We start from the raw sequence: 13,614 nt of genomic DNA, 5'->3' as shown, positions 1-13,614 counted from the left end.
GACCTGGAGAACGTGTGACACTGGGTCGGGGTTTGGTGAACCAACAGGTTGCTCCTTTAGTTGAAGTATCGGGCCCCTTTTTCGTTGCCTAGGTTACACCTTCGGAATACCCCAGACGGGGATTTCGCTCTATTCCCCCCAATCTTCACTTTACGCCACGCCGACTCTCCGTCGTGGAATTAGACCAAGGGTCGAAGACCCATACCATAGGACCCCGTCTCCCGTATCTTATCTTTCGCACGTAGGAGATCGAGACACAGCCTTAGGGCTATGGGGAAAGTGGATCGATTGCCCTAGAATTACAACTACGTAGAGGGTCTCTACAAGTCTATAAATAAGTTCCCAAAAATTGATCGGTAGTAGTCCGGTCGCACCCGAACAATAATATTCCAGAGGGAAATGCACCTAAAATCAAATATTTTGAGCCGGCTTCCGTGGAAAATTCAGACTTTCTTTTTGATGCTGCGATCACATAAAAACATAAACTTTGAAGCTCAATAGCTAAATACATGGCAATTAAATCATGAGCCGGGATCATTAAGAGCATACTGCGAGTAGGAAGTGGAATTAATACAATGAATTCAGAAGCATCAAACCTCTATTTTTTGAAAAAATCGAAACACATCGAAATGGTACCAGCCGTACTTAATAATAGATGGATTTGGCAGAAATATGTAAAATTGTCCCTCCTAAAAAAATTATTCCAGAATAAATGGGCAATAGTTAGGAGAGGTGCGCCAGCGGCGAGCAGAAGCAAGGTTATTAGATACCGAAGGAAAGCCCGGCCAGAACCACACGTGCAAGTTTCCCTGCATGTGGCTCGTCCGTGATAACTTCTTCGGATTTGCGTGAACTAGCGGACCGATCACTAAGTGGTTAGTACCTCCAGCATGAGCGAACCTTTTCAGAACTGGTTAGGAATGGGCGCCACTATCCCAGCCCGGATCCAGCCAGGTTCTATTGATCATGTCCCCTTCCCAACAGTTGTATCTTGTCTTGGGGCGTCTTTCTTTGGCTTTACTATCAAGCCAGACGCGGCGCCCTTTCGCATTATCATCTACCGCCCTTTCTTTCCTCCTGTCCCTTCACGCATGAAGATCGTCGTATGTATGTTCGACTTCGGTTGCCGGTGCAATAGAATTGGCGGGAGTATATTATGGCAGGATCAGTCACCTGGGCAAACCAAAACCCTCCTCCAAGAAGAATTGTGCTATGCCCCCCCCGCCCCCCGATATCCCTATAGAGCGAAAGAGCTGCCTGGTGATCCCTAGGTTGCAGCACGTCCAGTCGTTAACTCCTCGCTAGCTGCCGCCGTTTCTAGGACCGACCGACGCCTCACCTGCATGCACAGGTACCTACGTAGTGTAGTGTCGGTCGCACATTCATAATAGCGTTCGGACTCATGTGCCTTCCTGAACCAGGGGAGTTCCCTTGCTCCTGCTGCGTACGATTAGCCGGCCTTGCGGCGGCAAAAGGATTAGGACGTCCCCCCATGCTAAGGTTCCCTGCGGTCCGGCCGCATTAGGTTAGGGAGCTGGGCGATAATAGCTCCTCCGCATCCCAAGCGCGCTGCCCTCCTAGGCGCGCAACACTAAGTAATCCAAGCCAACCCACATTACTAACTAACGGTGGATAATCATCTTTCTTAGAGGTACTAAATACAACTCCATGAATGAGCAAAATGAAGGTTGCGTTAATGATAAAGATCTCTGGGGAAACCGCTAAAAAAAGATTGAACATGTGGTTCCGAGTTTCGATAACTTCTTCTACTTTCATTTCCTCCATCTTCCAAATCGCAGAGTTAATTCAAAAGCCTAGGTGTTATTACTGAGCTGCTGCTCTTTTTTCTCTAATTCCCTTCTAAGATCCTCCGACTACTCCTCCTTATCCTACTCACTCGAAGTTTCGTTGGTCATTTATTGTTTTTTAGCCTCTTTGACAAAGTTAGTAAGAAGAAAAACCTCGATCTTCAGTACACTTCACACCCACACAATCTCTATTTGAAACTAACACTTCATTTCCAGATAGCGAGCGATCGCTCAGCAATGATACCGCGCCGGACGAAGTACCTATCCCCGGGGACCACGCTTTTTTACTTGTTTCCTTTTTTTTCTTTCTATACGAAATTAAGACGATTTCGTTTGTGTTCATGTTGGCGATTTCAGATGTGAATGAGGCCGGTCGTCTCCCCTTCCTATGGGTTCCCCAGTGACACATCAACCACGCCCCTTCCTTTTCTCCGATCATAAATAACCTGATCTCTTTCTTTCTAATTCATCCCCTTCTTTCTAATTCAAAAAAGAAAGGGGGGGGGGGCGGTAAGGCAGGCTCGCAACTTACAAAGGGCACTCGCTGCTCGCAGGCCTGCTCTTTCTATTATGATTTCTATGTCTATGAAAGCTCCTTTGACTCCAGCCCCATAAGCTATTCTTTCACCTGCACCAGCTCTTGGTCTTTGTCCAGGACAAAGATATCGCAATAGTGGAATAAGGAAGTGCAAGTTGGCGATCGAAGCAAAGGAAAGATCAAGCCGAAGAGGATACCTGGGGCCATCTAAGACGGCTGTAGTAAATAGCTTACACGACTGATCAGGCTCATCAACCTATGGAACCTCACGCTATGTTGCTATGATTCTTTTATCACGAAAGCATGTTGGGCGAAGGAATAAAACGCGTACAACACTAGCAAGAAGAGACTTGCCAAAGAATTCGATGCCTCACAGGATCCTGCAAAAGCGGAGTCCAAAAAAGCACGAGTCGGGTCGGCGGTTTCAGATTCAGATAGTTCAGTTCAATCATCATCTAACACCTTTCGGTGCCATTCCTTTTGAAACAGGCGTTTCTTTTGTAAAAGAATTTGATGCCCCTGCGAAAAACCGAGTCAAGAAAGAGGTAAGGGCCGGGTCAGAGGCGGAACAGACATTCAAAGCAACCGAACCATAGATCCAGCTTTGCAGGACAAGCATAACGAAAGTAAGCATTTGGCCAGACATTCAAATAAACCCTATATCTAGAAATCCATCATCCCTGTCTGAACGGTCTAAGCATCATATCTTTTTCTTTTCACTTCCGCTGCATCGTCCGGACATCAGAAATAGCTGCATTAGCAGCATCTCGCTACAACTCCCTTGGCAACCCTATATCACCATGAATCCTACAGAGCGTGATTCTCTTCTGTCTAGACGAAAGATCTCATTTTTGCTACCGCTCTCCCTCTTATGAGTCTCTGTCAGCCGTTGTTTAGTAGCTTTCAACGCGAGTTCAGTCATTCTCTTAGATACTGAAAAGTACGAACTGACTTAAAGCACGAACATGAAGGAAAGGCTGAATTCGAAACATCTTGAATCGGATTCTCTCTTCTCAGAGAGCTTGAGAGTGAAATGAGTGGGCCGGCCAAAGAAGACCACTATGGAAGTGAAAGGGGAGGGCAAGAGCGGTTCGAAGACCATAGCCCGATGTGGGTACATTGGCGTCATCGTCGTATGAAATTCACGCACAAAGGGCGCCGCATCACTCTCAATGGCATTCAAGATAATCCTTCCTGCCATCCAATCTCTGTCCGTAAGCTGCAAGGATTGCTGAAATGGGGTGCTGTTAGCCAGTGTGTGCAAGTGCGTCAGATTCACCAGGAGCATGATCTGCAAGCAATTACTCTGGATGCTGATCCTGCAGAGCAGACACCTCCAGCTGTTCAAGAACTGCTACAGGAGTTTGATGCTTTGTTCCGGGAGCCAAAGGAATTACCCCATCGTCGTGCCTGTGACCACCAAATTCCGTTGGTGCCAGGTGCAGTGCCAGTCAATGTCCGGCCATATAGATATGCACCCCACCAGAAAACAGAGATTGAGAAGCAAATCTGTGAGATGATGAACAATGGCATTATTCGTCGCAGCACGAGCCCCTTCGCTTCTCCAGTGCTCTTGGTTCGTAAGAAGGATGGATCCTGGCGCTTTTGAAATATCCTATGCCAGTCGCGGGTTGTCCCAAGCTCAACGTAGGTTCGCAAGAGAAAAAGAGGGGGGTACCTTGTCTGTCGGTCGAAGAAGGCAACAAACAAGTGGAAGCAACCGATGCTTTGGTCATTCTACTCCTTGATGCCAGTCTGTGCTTGCTGTCATGCTGGCAAAAGCGGGGGTTTCGGCCGGCTTTACCTACTATTGGATTTGAACCAATGACTCTCGCCGTATGAAAGCGATACTCTAACCGCTGAGTCAAGTAGGTCAAGCTGAGTCAAGTCAGAGAAAATCGAAAAAAAGAGAAAGTCAACCAAAGCACAACCAGAGTTCTCCGCGGGGTGGAGCACTAAGAAAGAGAAAGCGTTATCGCTATACGAAATGAAGCAGCGGCTAGCACACTAAGATAAACCACTTGGTTTAAAAAACAGCTTAGTGGCGTGTGATTTCAACACTATTCCAGAGGTATATGACAAAAATTGTGGGAGAGACCTCTATGTTCCTCAGCTTAAATCATTCTATGATTGTTTACAATTCTGTCATCTATTTTACATGAGGGCTAGAGGGTGGTCTTGGAGCAAGAAAAGTGTTGAGTCCAGGCGCATTATGGTACGACTAAGACTGAGTTGGGCAGGAGCAAGCGGTTGGATTGGCCTGACTCTTCAAGACCAAAGATACTCGGCTTCCTCTTCATCAAGTAACGAAATTCGACCCTTAGTTAGCAGCACCAAAACTAGAGCAGGCCCAAGACAAGCAAGAACAGTCAGTCAACACCGATCAGGCAGGAAGCAGACAGTAAGCTAAGAATACTGGAAGAAGGTGGTCGCTCAGCCAAAGCCCTAGTTCAACCAGAACAGTAGGGAAAGCGGTAGAGGCCGCTCCGTAGCTTTGGTCGTCGCACTCTAATCCGCTTTAGAAGAAGCAGCTATTCTATTGCTTGGCTATAAAGCCTATAAGTAAGAACTCTGGGGAAGGAATCCGATCTGCAGATGAAGCAGAAGCAGGCAAAAGGCGAGCGCACAGCGAGGAATTTTCCATACTAGATCGACTCAACATTACCGAATCTACTCTGAGACTCTCTTCTCTTCATGGTTGGCTGTAAAAAAAGAGTCTCTTTAGTCCCCAACTCTATGGATTTTACTTTTTGGCTCAACACCCTGCTCTCGACGTTTGCTCGGGACGGGAGGCTATGAAATAGTTGAAAGCAGATGCAACATTAAAGAAAGTCAATCCAGTAGCCTTAAGTCGTACCGAACACTATGTCCTAATAGTAAGGGATTTCTTTCAACCCGGTGGTAAGCCGGTGGTACCCGGAGAAAACGTTGCCCGAAGGAAGGGACTAAACCCATCTGTTCAAGTAGTAGCCAAGTAGTACCGAAGGAGTATCTCCGAGTTAAGGAGTACCGAAGGGAAGGAAGAAAAACCATGTGAAAGAAAGAGATCGCAATGGTCTAAGATATAGTCAGTGAACAATAACTCAGATCTGATGTCGGATCGAAACAAAAATGCAAAAAGACAACACAAACGTAAAAGATCGAACTCTAATTTAGTTACTGAGTGAGATGTTTTGCTACCTACAAAAGGTTGGTTCTTCCCCTACAACCCCTAGCCCTCCAAGGCAGTACTCTTCATCGGCAAATCCGAATGTCTCAATCCGAGTTGAGACCCACCTACAGAAATTGATCCATCAACGGCTTTTTCTATAGTGGCAGGAAGTCTCCAACTCTTCGATATGCGCTAGCTAGGTAATCCCTTTACTTAATCTGATATGGGATCTCTTGCTACCAGAAAGGAACTGAACTGGCTTGCCCGAAAAGAATGGATTGCGACCCTTGGAGAGCTAATGGTACTGGACTGATAGCGCACTGATTGAACCGACCCCGGACGTACCACTGGGGAACCTGTGGCTGGAGAGAATCTCTCGCGATGGAGAAATGTCAAATGGGAAGCTCTATGGAGGCACACATCGTGTCGTTCGTCATCGAAATGGGACTGACTCGCTCGGGAATAGGCACATGATTGAGGAACTTTCTGGCGTAACACACCCGTAATGGGGCAATCTGACTAGCTGGTCAAAACCCTTTCCGCAGTGTTTAAGTGGTGCTGGAAGGAATCAAGAGGGGAGGAGGAAAGCTGTACCAGGTGGAAGGAGAAGAGCTGATTGATACTAAATCAGAACAAGCTTAGTTCTACATGATGGCTCAATGGTGCATGGTCAACTCAGTAAACCTAACATCTCTGATCTCTGATCCAATTTCAACCCTACTGAACTCTTAAGAGTAGGTGTTTCAAGAACCTAAGTCCTTACAAAAAAAAAGAATCCATGATCACTATACACCCCCGAAGGTACTGAGCCCAAACATCTGAAGCCATACAGATACTCACATCTGCAAAAGGCTGAGATTGAGAATTGAGGAATTGCTGAAGAATTCACTGATACAATCCTCTACTAGCCCCTTTGCTTCACCTGTGCTGTTAGTGAAGAAGAAGGATGGGACATGGAGGATGTGCATTGAAACCAGGCAGCTGAATGCCAGTACAGTAAAGAAGAAATACCCAATTCCGGCACATAGATGCCCTATTGGATGAGTGGTGCTAAATATTACAGCAAGATTGACTTAAGATCTGGCTATCATCAGATCAGGATGAGAGAGGAAGACAAGCCCAAAACTTCATTCAGAACCCTGTAACTATGAATTCAATGTGATGCGGGCTTACAAATGCTCCTGCAACGTTTCAAGCACTCATGAATGATGTGTTCAAGCCCAGAAGATTTGTGTTGGTTTTATGATATACTTCTTGACAGTAAAACACAGAAGGAGCATCAACATCACTTGCAGCTAACACTTTTTCTGTGGAATCAGCTACATGCTAAGATGAGCAAGTGTGAGTTTTGACTTTCAAAGGTGGAATATTAGGGGTAAAATGGAAAATAAGGTGGCAGATGCATTTAATAGGAGAAAGGCCGGAACATCTGTCCAGCTGGTCCAAGGTGTGCAAACCGCTTTGTGAAGGCCGACTGAGAATGAGGGACCTAGTAGTGTATTTCAAAGCCTTCTAGGCAAAGCTGCTTTGGCGTGCACTGAAAGGGCGTCTTCCTTTCCTATATTATACCAGAGGTGAGTGCATAATCTGGTGTAGAACGGAGGGGATATCCTAAGTTGATGTGCACAAGTGCTTCCTCTGATTGAAGTCGATTGCCTCAACCAATTTCTTAGTACATCAACACAAGAAGTGGCGAATTGGGGATGGTACTACCTCAGTGAAACTGTGGGAAGATGGGTAGGTGGGGCCTCTCAACCAAGACATTGCGGTTGGCGAGTGGGGACTCTACTGAATTCTAGCATGGGTGTGGTAGATTACTGACGTGAAGCCGGACCTCTATGAGTGCTCTACATGGACGGATCAAAGCTATTCTAAAAACTAGATCCATTGGAGTGGGAAGTACTCAAGATGTAGAAGAGGACTCAAGCAGGTTTGGTCCTCTTTCTCTGATGTGTTCTTAGAACCCACTACCCTCCCTCCTAAAAGACCATGTGACCATCGGATTCACCTCACGATAGTCAACCAGTGAATCAAAGGCCTTATAGGTATTCACACCACCGGATGAAATTGAAGCCATAATCAAGGAGTTACTCTAGAATGGTACTCTACAACCTAGTTCATGCCTCACCGGCTCTTCTTTACAAGAAGAAAGAAGGTTCGTGGCGCCTATGGATTATAGGCAACTCAATGCGCAAACCGTAAAAAAGAAATACCCGATACCGGTCATTGATGATCTTCTGGATGAGCTACACGGTTATACTGTGTACTCAACAATCATTTTATCTATTCCCACATCGATTCACCAATCCTGGAACTCGTTATGGATAGAAGGTCCGTAGAAGTGAAAGTAGGACGACGGGAGAAAAGAATAAGGAGTACCGGAAAAAGAAGATTTTGGACTTTCTGCCCACGAAGAAATAGTAGCATTTGAAACTGGAAAGATTTACTTTGGATAGTAAATCCCCAAGGAAGGGCTATAATCCAAACAAAGGAGGAGCTAGCGGACAGTTCGAATTTCAACGATTAGGGAGGGGAATGAAACACTTGTCTTTCACAATCAATTCTTTCTTTTTTTTATGTTTAGGACACGCGAAGCGAGAGCGAAACTCGGTATGAGGAGAAGACTCGGCAAGAGAGGTTTGAACAAGAGGAACTGCCGTCTAGTTGAGTTTGATCATTCTCTCTTTCTATCTCTCTTTCTTTCAAGAGCTGAATAAGGGCATATCCACAAAGGAGAGAGAAATCAGACTTTCTTCTTTACCCCCCTCATTATTCAAGACGTGAATATAAAGTGTATTGTACTCCCTTGGATCTTTTCCGGGATCTTTACTCGTCGTTGATCAAGGAAGCTAGAAGGAAGATGGGTGGTAGGGTGAATGGACATTCGTATCCTCTCCGACTCGTCGGTTAGGAGAGTAGCGACCAAAAAGAAATCATTATACAGGATAACTGCTGTAGAGATAAAATGTAGGAAGGAGAAAGTTGGTTTCAATGAGTCATGTGAATTGTAGAAGAAATAGGTAAACAAGGCGGGTTAATATATATACGTTGAAAAGCAAGGGGATAAATTGAACGAAATGAAGAGCAATCCAGAATCCGATTTTGTATACTATAAGAAAAAGGCACTGAAAACTTGGAAACGGAAGATGTTGTAACTGATATGGGTAGTCACACATTAGGCAAAATGGTGTAGTGGTTGGGCCAGGTAGCTTCTTCTTTTGAGCAGCATTTCATTCTGTTTTGGATGCTTTCTACTATGTTTCAAGTGATCAAAGAAGAGTTTATTTCCCACTACTCATATCACATCTTATGTGTTGATGCAAGCTGACTAAATCAATAAGATGCTATTCGTATTTGATTAGACAAGATGGTATTCTTCTTTATTCCGGAGCACAACAATCCGGATCTCTATCTTATAGCTTATCCTTCCTATTCTGTATGTATTAAAGTCATGTCAAGTCAATGGTCTGTCTGCCCTGCAACCGGTCTTGAATGGCTTCAGTGAATTGTTTGCTGAGCCTACAGAGTGACCTCCTAGGAGGACAATAGACCACAAAATACCCTTACTACCAGGCACTAAACCTGTCAATCATTAGAGAAGGGACAGAGTTCAAGATAAGACTATCTTGCCTGTTTGGTAGAGAGAGTACCGGGTATTCCGATGGTTAAAGATTCAAGTCTTAGTGGCAAAAGGGGACAGCTTTGGCCTGCAACCGTTTCCACTTTACGGCCCACAGCTTGTGTTCTTCGGTATTAATTCGGTTTCTGTTTGTTTGGCTTGTCTCGTGCACCACCTGAATTGAATCATAGTAATGGGACTTTGGTAATCCAGTGATGAAGTCAATGCTGATAATGGACCATGCTTCATCAGGAATGGGTAGAGGATCGAAGAGGCCAGGGAGTTTTTAATGTTCTACCTTAGCTTGCTGACAGATTTGACACTTGTTGACAAAAGATTCCACTGATTGAAAGATTCCTGTCCAAGCAAATAGTGCCTTGATGCGGTGATAAGTAGCAGTAATGCCAGAGTGGGCACCAATACCACTGGCATGAAGTGCTTGCAAGATGTTTTTTTCATTTAGAAGTTTGCACCAACCCATACTCTTCCTCTATATCAAATGACCCCATTATGCAATGAATATTTGCTATTCTTGTGAGTGCTCAGGACTGCCAATTCAGATAGTCAATTCTGAGTGAATGTGTCTTTGCTGTACCCTGCAACAATATCAGTGAGCCATTGTGGTTGACAGGAAGTAATGGCATTGAGTTCATCTGGCTCATGTAATCTAGATAGTGGTGCATCAGCTGCCCTATTCTCTGAGCCTTTTATTGGATGGTATATTGTAATCCCATGAGCTTGAGGAAAGGAAAGCTTTGTGCTGCATTGGTGTTTTAAGTCTTTGAGCAGTCAAATGAGCTAAGCTCCTGTGAATGAAACGCCTGTCCTGCTAAGCCCAAACTCTAATGTGCTTGACTTGGAAGTATGCCACTCTTTCACTGTGAGGATCTTCTTTTAGTCTGTAGCCACCCCTTGCCCACTAATGACATGACCCAGGTATTCTATCTGTGGTTGAGCAAATGAACATTTATTCAACTTCACATATAGTTGATTCTGCTTCAGAAGGTCTAATACTTGCTGCAAATGGGTGACATGATCTTGCAAGGATTTGCTGTAGATTAAGATGTCATCAACAAAAACAAGTACACAAACCCTAGTCAGCTCAGCCAGAATTGTGTTCATAGCACTCTGGAGGGTGGGTGGTGCATTTGTGAGCCCAAATAGCCTAAAATTCATAGTGACGTGGGTCTTGAATGCCGTTTTGTATTCGTCTGCTTCATGTAATCTTATCTGATGGTAACCAGCTCTCAGATCCAGCTTAGTAAACCAAACAGCACAAGATAACTCATCCAACAATTCTTCAACTACAGGCATTGGGTATTTTATTAGACGAATCCATCTTATTTCCTTATTTCTCTGTTTTGGTAGCAGGAGAAGTAGTTTGTTCAGCCCGGACTTCAAAGTAGTCTCCCCCGTTGACCTTCTTTTTTAGATAGAATCCTCAATGAGTGTAAAGGACTCCCAAACTTGCTCCACAGTACTATATCATACAGAGCCGCGCCCTTGTGATATGATAAGAAGAAAAGGGGCCAGGCCGCCCTCTTTTCTTTTCCGCACCAAGCCTTCTTGTAAAATCGGGTGTATAGCTCAGTTGGTAGAGCATTGGGCTTTTAACCTAATGGTCGCAGGTTCAAGTCCTGCTATACCCAAAACAAAAAAAACCACTCTTTTATTCGTAAGGATACATAGTAGCCTTCAAAGAGCACTCTTTGGCCTTGAGAAAAGCCCCTTTCTCATCAACATCTCGACTTCGCTCGTTGTTTGAGGTCAGTATAAAGGAGATCAGACTGGCTAGGTCATTGATAGGCCGGCCTTCTCCTTATTCATTGGATAGGGCGCGGGGGAAAGTCAAGTCAAGCACTAGTTAGTTGGGGTGGGACGCACCAAAGCAGCGTTCGTTGCACTAGCGCCTTATCTTTTGAAGCTAAACAGAGGCTCGAAAGACGGAGTACGTCCGAAGTCGTTGGCTGCCTTTTTGTAGTGCGCAAGTCAGAGTGAACTTCTTCTTCTGTTCTGTGAATCTACTAACGAGAACTGCCGTACAGTCCTATCTTTTTTTAAGAAAGATCGTAGATGAACGTTTCGTTTCGTTACCTAAGTAGTTGAGCAATTCATTCCAAGGTAAACAAAGAGGTATTTCCTTTTCTCGTTCAGTCCTTCTCTCCTTCCATCCCAGTAGGCCTATTCATGCTTTTTTGCTATCCATCTTGATCAAATAGAAGAAGGGGAAATTCAGACTAGGCAAAACACCTCAAAAAGTGAAAAAAAGATAAAACAACTTTCTTTCAAGTAGTAAACCATAGTTATCATCCTAGGAAACCATATCGATCATCGGTTCAGAGCTCCCAACTACGAAGCTCTTTTCTAGAGTGAGTCAACAATTCGTGGATCCATGGTTTGGATGAAGCTATGTACCCGGGTAGAGATGATTTGTCTCAAAGATGTTCCGCTCATCCAAGAATCTGAAACTTCATCTACATAAACTCATAAATAGCCCTTTCCTTTCTTTTCTTGACTTCAAAAGGTAATCAATCCTTTCTTTTCATCTTTTATCAAGTCTTCCTCTTCCTGATTGAGTCAATCAGGGATAGAAATTCGGATCAACTATGAGGAGTAGGGCTGCTGGGCAAGTGAATGAACTCTGTCCTAGGCATTTCCAATAAGTTCAGTGAAGTGAGGGCGAAGCCTTTTTTGAGAGGGAAAATACACTCCAAATGATATTCCATAATGGAAGGAATGAGAGGAAGATTTACTGGAAGAAAAAAATACGATACTTTTCTAGTCGTAGGTAGGGCTACCTATCTAGTTTCGTGCTTCGGGCGTACCAGATTAGATAGGCTAGGTTATAGCTGACAGATTTCTTTAAGAACTAGCCGCCTATAAGCCTCGCTAGTAGTATTCCTGCCCAGTGCCGGAGTAGTGACTCACAAGGTAAGTTCTCCTCGATGCATTTCCAACACTCTATTTTTCTACGTACACTTTTGATTCCTCAGTAGGTAGGGACAACGTTCGAGATCTCATCCGATCGTCTATTTCTCACTGATTGGGAGATTGGATTGGAATCCGAGGAGAACTGATTGGATGTCATGGAACGAATGGGGCACTACGTTGGTTACCCACTGCTAGCCTAGCGGAGATTTCTCTATTTGTTGAAAGTGGAAAGGAGTCATATTTGAATCGGAAAGTTGGGCTCGTTCACTCACACCTTTCTTTGATTATCGATGACTTGGCTTCTTGCTCAAGTAAGCACCCGGCATACCAATTCATTATCCTTGGGGCTCGGCTCGCTCCTTCCTATCTACGTTATTCTTTCTTTGTTACTCTCGTAATGACGTTCCGAAAGAAATCAAGGTTACCAGGTCACAGCTCTGATTCTTCTTCCCTTATAGAACCTTCCCGCAAGAAATCAGTGGAAGTGGGTCCGCCCCTACAACTCATCAAATCAGCCTTCTTTTCTGTTTTGCGCTGTACATATTCTCAAGTTATGAGAAAGAATGGATTTGAATGCAATTTGGAATTAACAAAATAAACGAATGAAGAATATTTTTACCTCTTATCTGATAAGCAATCAAAGCATTTGAACTGCTCAATGAACAATAAAGAAAGAGCTAAGGTAAAAAAGTATATGTGTTACTAATAGTAAACCAATTTTATTTGGAGTTTGCTTTCAGCTGAACATGTTATAACTACAAATGAGGTGAGGCTTGATTAGGTGGCTTTGCAAGAACTAGGGAGGAACACAAGTTATGTACTTTAGGCTAAACATATGAATTTAGAAGATCAACTTTTCCAATTGGACATAAACAAAAGCAACCAATAATATATATATATATATATATATAAACTTCAATAATATTTTCTCTATGGTGAAGTAATTTCATCGATAACCACTAAACGATTAAGTAGCGATGTATGCAAAGCTAGACAACGAACATTTCATAATACACTCGTTCTGCATATCTTTAGGATAAAAGAAAAAACTGCGAAAAAATCTGTTTTCCTAAATAAAAAGATCAATAAATCTATTTTGTATGGTTCTTATTTCATTGAAAACGTTTCCATGAGACTTTCTTTCATTGAAGAAGTCCATGACTTGTTCTAGGTGATATGAGGTTGAACAGGCTTTAGAAAAAATGCAAAGAAGGGTACATGAGGGTGGAATAAAAATCAAAAAGATGACCCCTTCTTTCTTCCTGAGCATTACCGATAAATATTCATTCTTTATACGTTAGGTTGGGTTTCAGATGTATATCATTTATTATATGAAACCAAAAAGAAGAAATGACAAGAAAGTTGTATATAGATGGAGGAATAAATTATGATGTGGAAAACAAGGCAGGGGTTCAAATCCTGTCATCCCTACCTATTACTTCTCCTATGGGCAGTAACGAGGGATCAATTGAGATCGATTCAAATTGGACAAAATTCAGAGTTTCATTTTTCTATATGCATGCGGTACAAAAATCATCCTTTTCTTTACTGCTTTATCTCCCGGAAA

General features: G+C 43.6%; 1 non-coding gene across 1 annotated transcript; it reads left to right on the top strand.

Annotated features, from left to right (window-relative positions):
* Positions 1-10,692: 10,692 nt before the first annotated feature.
* On the top strand, positions 10,693-10,765 carry TRNAK-UUU. The gene has a single exon. It is a non-coding gene; the product is annotated as a tRNA-Lys (tRNA).
* Positions 10,766-13,614: the final 2,849 nt, after the last annotated feature.

Source organism: Triticum dicoccoides, chromosome 7B (genome assembly GCF_002162155.2).
Source record: "Triticum dicoccoides isolate Atlit2015 ecotype Zavitan chromosome 7B, WEW_v2.0, whole genome shotgun sequence".
Taxonomy (NCBI): Eukaryota; Viridiplantae; Streptophyta; class Magnoliopsida; order Poales; family Poaceae; genus Triticum; species Triticum dicoccoides.
The sequence above is the reverse complement of the archived record's forward strand: the minus strand, read 5'-3'. Positions and strand labels throughout refer to the sequence as shown.